A 5102-nucleotide genomic window follows, 5' to 3' on the forward strand; every position below is an offset into this window, starting at 1 on the left:
GGTAACAGATGAGTCATTAGAGTTAGATGGTGTTTGCAATGATTAGCTAAATGGTAGGAAATATGAATTACTATGGTTACGAACTGCTTACACAACACGATTGTGACTTAGGATGTTTTGAGTTTAATGATTCAGGATTTGGTGGTTTGTGTGTCACTGTGTCCAACACCTTTTGTTGTAAAAGTGTTTAAGACATGAAAGCTATTTTGTAAAACTGACTTTGCAACATAGGTTGCATAAGTCGGGAATATTTATGGTCGTCTGTTGATAATTGGATGGACAATTTACTGCAGGGTGATTTTTCTTTTAGTTGCTACTTGGTAATTGGAATTGGCCTACTGTTCTCAACTTATATAGGAAGGGGGAAATGTTACTCCCGTCTTCTTGGTGTGTCCAGCTGGCTACTTGGTTAAAATGATTGTCATGTATAGGCACACACAACTTGTTAACCTTTGGGTTAGTAGTTAGTAATCGGAAATGAGGCCTACCAGTCTCACCTGTTGTTTATTTGTGCCAAGGGGACTGATGGACTGGTTTATTTGTCTGTTTGAAATATTAGTTTTTCTGATGAGGTCAAATTAGGGTTTGATTTTGATTTTGTAGATTATTATCTGATGGAGATAGAGGGTGACGAGTTGAGTGAGAAGTGAAGGTGAGATGAGAATGAGTGGATACGAAATGGTCCAACAAAACAGGTTAGCAAAAGATAGAAGTGAGGAGTGTTTAACGATCCAACCAAAAAGGATATCCCGCACAAACCCACAAACATACCCAATTCAACCCGTCCAAAATGAACCAAAATTAGTTCGACCCGCCCAGCAATGATTAAACAATGAATTTATTTCAACTATTCATTAGGGATACACCAAGCATGTACTTCATGCATCACTCTAAATCATGTTCTTATAAGTTTATATATATCTAGGCTAGATATCTGATTTCCATGATTAAGTTTCTTGTGCTTCGCCTTCCAGTTGTAGGACATTTTTGCATTAATGCATACTCGGAAAAATTTAATGTTTCCGTTTGTATACTTGAGGGATTTTGCCTTGTGTAGTGTTGATACCTGGATTATTTTATATTAAGATGAAGAAATTGGGAGTATTTTCAATTTGAAAGGGGAAATTGAGGAATGGACAATGAATGAGTATTGGAGCAGAGAATTTGCAAAACAAAGGACGCCAGAAATAGAGGAAAGAAGAAAATGAGTGGAGGAGAGCAAAAGAAGAAAAGGAGTGGAGGAGAACAAGCTGTTTTAAAGGTAAGGATTAGGATAAGCAAATAATGATATAATCACCGTCAATTTACTTAACCAGCTTAAATCACAGGTACAATCATCGATTTACAATGATGAAAACTTATTAATTCTCGTTTGAACTTGTAGTAGGTTTTTAAATGACGAATAGCAAAAGGTTGACATCAAGGATCTCACTACAGAGTATGTAAGGTTACATCTACTATGTAAAATTTGAGGGGTTACGGTTTACTTATTTCCTGCTTACTAAATACTGTCTCTGCTCTCTTCCTCACACCTCTTTTACTTTCACTCTCCCCCAATTATTCACTCTCTCTCCCCAAATTTTGATTCAATTCCTCTAATTTCCCCACTTTCCCTAATAGATGATCCTAGCTTTGTTTTCTGCAATTGAATTATGGTGCTGTCATGTGTGAATGCTTCTTTTTAGTGTTTTAGTGAACTACACTACACAACTCCCCGTCTTGGGTAAATTTTTTGGTTTGGGTCCTTAGTTAAATCGACAAGAAATTGTGTAACTATCATGTAAGTTACTTTCTCTAAGTTGTTTTATTTTGATCAATGCTAGAGTGCTTTCTGTTAAGGTTCATCTGTATGCATATTTAGTCTTTTTTATTTGTCTTCAATCAAACTCATTGGCGCTCTTATTTTCGTATCTTTGTTGCCTGTGTGTGTGCTATTGACGACCTACTTGTCCACTAACATGGAAAGTGATATGTCCTTGCTAGGGGTTTATAAGAACAATGGTTATCTGATGGTTTCATGCAATGGAGGACTTAATCAAATGCGATCAGCTTTGAGTGTTTATGCGGAATCTAAAATTTAAATACTCAAGTCTTTCGGGAATATACTATCCACCTTGTTTGAGGTTGTCCTTCCCTTGAATTGATGAACCCGGCCTTTTGATCGTGTTCTATGCAGATTTGTGAAATGGTGGCAATTGCAAGATACCTTAATGTCACCCTCGTTGTCCCGGAGCTGGATAAAACTTCTTTTTGGGCTGATCCTAGGCATGTTATTATCTTAATCTCTTGTATGCCGGGTAGTCTCTGGAAATTGTCTACCTATTTTCAGAAGAACTGATTCATTGTTGATAATGAAAGACGTTCTAATTAAGTTACTCGATTTGGAAGTGAATTTCAAGACATATTTGATGTAGATCATTTTATTTCATCCTTAAGAGATGAGGTAAGGATCTTGAAGGAGCTCCCACCGAGGCTCAAGAAAAGGGTAGAGGCTGGCAAGGTTTACACAATGGCTCCTGTTAGTTGCTCTGATATATCTTACTATCATAATCAGGTTAGTCCTAGCAATCTAGCATACTGGGTTTTTTCTTTGTTGGTTTCACCGAGTCTCAATTACAACTCCACTTTTATTTGGCTATATCAGATCCTTCCTTTGATACAAAGGTACAAGGTTTTGCATCTAAATAGAACTAATGCCCGGCTTAAGAATAATGGTCAACCTTTGGAAATCCAAAGGCTTAGATACCGTGTTAATTTCAGTGGGTTAGGATTTACTCCACAAATAGAGGAGCTAGGAAGAAGGGTTGTTAAATTGCTGAGGCAAAAGTCACTTTTTGGTTCTTCGTTTGCGATACGAGATGGACATGCTGACATTCTCCGATTGTACCCAAGGCTGCAATAGCGAGAAAGTGGAGGACTTGACAAGAATGAGTGCAGTGTTCTCCCTATATTTCTATTAATCAAGCCTTAAGCTCATTGTGTATCTTCCGTTGCTCTCACATGCTTATACATTGATGACTTTCCGTCCCTTTCCAATATTAGATATGCATATCCATGGTGGAAAGAGAAAATCATTAATTCTGATCTAAAACGGAAACATGGACTATGCCCATTAACGCCAGAGGAAACAACGTTGGTGTTTAGGGCTTTGGATATTGATCCCAGTTACCAGATATATATTGCAGCTGGTGAGATATATGGTGGAGAAAGGAGGATGGCTACTCTTATAGAAGTTTACCCGAAGCTGGTTAGTTCATAGCATATGCATTTGGTTTATCAATCATATGTATTTTGGAACATATGATACTGTTTCAAAGCTTCTCATAAGTCGTTATCGTATAATAAAACAGGTGAGCAAGGAGACATTGCTCAATCCAGCAGACTTGAGATTCTTTCAGAATCATTCATCCCAAATGGCTGCTCTAGATTACATACCTCGTTTCACTGGAGAGCGACATCTTCCTCCCAACTTATGATGGTAATATGGCCAAAGTTGTTAGGGGATTTGAGTGTAGATTAAATTATATATTACCGCTTCACTTTTTTCTGCCTAGAAAGAGGGGATTTAAATCGGGCATGGGGAAGGAGGGGACGTATGGTTTATGTGAGGCACACAATCTTTGATTTTAGTGATATTTAAAATCATATTATTATTTAAGTCTCTGTTTGAGGCTGGTCGCTGAATTAGTTGACGCTGCACCGCCTTAAAATACAGTTACAGTAATCTTCAAAACCTTGTGAACTCTATCGCAAAGCAGTGTCGAGGTTGACCTCGACATCTACACTCTAATTGAGTGAAGGTCTAGAGGGTCAAATTTGTATACACAAGGGTCAAATTTAAAAGATAAGCTAATTTAAAAACTTAGGAAGGGTCAATTTGTACGCATAAATAACTTTCTAGGGAAGAGATAATGAAGCAAAATTTCTGATTTTTGTTTTGATATTTAAGGTTCAGTTGTTTTGCTAACCGCCGATGTCTCATAATTCTCATTATGGATATGCTTTCTTGATTTTACTTAAGCGTTCTGTTCCTAAAGATAGTCTACCTATTTCAAGTTACATTTTCTTGTGCATTTATGTGGTGGAGACTATCTTGCCACTTGCACATGCTTACATAAAGAACGATCCAAAACCAAAGGTAGACTTTTAGCGGGGACAGAGGGAGTATCTTTCCAAATTATATGAAGAGTCATTCATGGTATTTGATGCTTTTTAGGTACGTTGGTTACAAAAGGACGGTCTTATTGGACCGAAGACTGTTGGTTGATTTGATAGACAAATATACATCTGGATAACTGAGTTGGGATGAGTTCTCAGATGTTGTGAAGCAAACTCATGCGGATCGCATCGAAAAATCAACTAAACGGCTGGTCATTCCAGACCGACCGAAAGAAGAGGACTATTTCTACTCTAATCCTCAAGAATGTCTCCTACCCGAGGAACTGTTAAATAACATGTGATCTATATACACAGAGCTTATTATACTATTATTCTACTGTGACACTGTATTCCACTAGAATCTGTTAAAGAGGATCTCGGCTCAGGTTTAGAGCCCCAATTTCAGAAACACATTTGGTAGGACCGACCCGACCCGAGTTGGAGGAATTGGCCATGGACCATGGTTATTATAATTTCGGCTACGAAATTGGGGGAGAGCAGAAGGTCGATGGAGCATATTATACATGGCCTTGTAGTCTTCCGTTGGTTGCGGGGTGGAGTTACCTAGCCTGTTGTGTACATGTAGAGAGACTTCACATATAGATTGTTTGATTTAATTCCTGAGCTTTTATGGTTAGTTTGCCATCTTATCTTTTATCTTTTGATTTTTGTATTAGTACTACTACTACATTTTTCAAAGTTTTATTAGGATTTTATATTCACTCTCAAGTATTCAAATTTTGAGCAGTAACTTGAGATTCATTGTTGTATTGTTTATATACATGGAAACGTTGATGTTCCGAGTTATCCCTCAACCTTGAGTTCACGAGTTTGATTCTTGTATTTTCCCGTGAGGGGATGGGGAGATGAGTTACTGGCTATTGACGGTGGACGGTGGCCGTCGTGGTTTTAAAAGATTTAATGAAAATTAGTTTTATGTTTCT

General features: G+C 37.7%; 1 pseudogene; it reads left to right on the forward strand.

Moving 5' to 3' along the window:
- Positions 1 to 1954: 1954 nt before the first annotated feature.
- Positions 1955 to 4823, forward strand: LOC141627250 (rhamnogalacturonan I rhamnosyltransferase 1-like; annotated as a pseudogene).
- Positions 4824 to 5102: the final 279 nt, after the last annotated feature.

Source organism: Silene latifolia, chromosome Y (assembly GCF_048544455.1).
Source record: "Silene latifolia isolate original U9 population chromosome Y, ASM4854445v1, whole genome shotgun sequence".
NCBI classification, from domain to species: Eukaryota; Viridiplantae; Streptophyta; class Magnoliopsida; order Caryophyllales; family Caryophyllaceae; genus Silene; species Silene latifolia.